Source organism: Halyomorpha halys, unplaced genomic scaffold (assembly GCF_000696795.3).
Source record: "Halyomorpha halys isolate HHAL.00 unplaced genomic scaffold, Hhal_1.1 Scaffold28.1, whole genome shotgun sequence".
Lineage (NCBI taxonomy): Eukaryota > Metazoa > Arthropoda > Insecta > Hemiptera > Pentatomidae > Halyomorpha > Halyomorpha halys.
Genome location: NW_027110130.1, coordinates 246,947 through 248,500, shown reverse-complemented (window position 1 = coordinate 248,500; position 1,554 = coordinate 246,947).

The window sequence follows — 1,554 nt, the reverse complement described above, 5'->3', positions numbered from 1 at the left end:
TATACCCCCTCATAATCAACTGTTAAAAAATATATATAATATAAGTTATATCAACCATGTAAGGCCCACCAGGCCGATCTGGTATAAAAATAAAATTAAAAAAAGACTGTTCTTTGTTTTTCGTCGTAGTCACCAAAAGGAGAAAAAAAAAATTTTATTTTTATTACTAAATTTTGATTTTTTGAAAAGGTAAAGGAGAATTATGAAAAATGCATAAACGAAAAAGGAGTTTGACGTTAAATAGGAGGACGCAGGTGCACTGGGTTGTTTACTCCACGTTCCTTATCCTAATAAAACAATATATAGTTCGAAATTATCATAAATTTAAAATATTAAAATTTACAACGACCCATCTTCTAAGGTCTGTTCCAATAACAACTTCTGACTGTCCACTCCGCATATTACAAGAGAAGAAAAAGGGCAGTTATTTCACCTCAATTTTTGATTTCTTTAATAAAAACTATGTACCAATTGTAGAATCAGTCACTACATTAGTACCTTACCAAATAATACAATCGAGGTGTATAGTTTTAAGATCAGCTCCATTAACATTTTTCTTGTTTTATTTTTATTTTTTATTTGTTTTCGCAAATTCTCGATAAACTAGATCATACTGCCAACCAGTAATAGTACAAGAGCCGGGAAACAAAAGGCAGTTATTTCATTCCAAGTTTTTATTACTTTAATGAAAACTATGTATAATTACTAGTCAAAGTTAATGAGTCTGCCAAGTATAGGTATATAAAAAATGGCAGTTGTTTCAAAACATTAATTTTTCATCCATTAACATTGAATTTTTATTTAATTGGAGCTCTGAATAAAAAATTAATTATTTTTAATTTTTCGAAACAGCCGCCATTGTTTAATCCCCAAAACATTACCTGGCAGACTCAATCAATTTTGAATAGTAATTATACCTAGTTTTCACATTTGTATCCCAAAATCTCCAATCCCATATCACAGCCCTCGAAGATTGGTGTTTAACCTGGAATCCTCACTCCAGACTGAAAAGACAGGAAACTGCACGTCGATTTCGACTATTACACGGTCACAACATCGACAAACGGTCTAAACATCCAACACATTACAAAAGACTGATCTACATGACTGTAATAAGGCCAATCTGGACATATGGAGTTGAGCTTTGGTGCTCCACTAAACCTTTGAATTCCTCTCCTATTCAATCCTTACAATCCAAAATCCGTCGTAAAATTCTCAATGCTCCTTACTTTGTCACAAATAAAATCATACATAAAGACCTTAATGTTCCCTATGTAACCGATCTAGCCCGAACCAGATATCACCTCTTCCATTATAAACTCTCTAACCACTCAAACCCCCTAGTTTCTAATCTTGCATCGTCTTCCATTCCTGACAATCCTCTGAGGCGCCTGAAAAGAAGATGGCCACGAGACCAGCTAATGTAAAACGTCATTAGAGTGCTCCCAATGGGTAGCACTTTCTCTACACGCCTGTAACACTCCAATTTAACTTAGATCAGATTTACTAAATGTATTATAATGTACAGTTGTAAATAGCTATAAATAAATATTT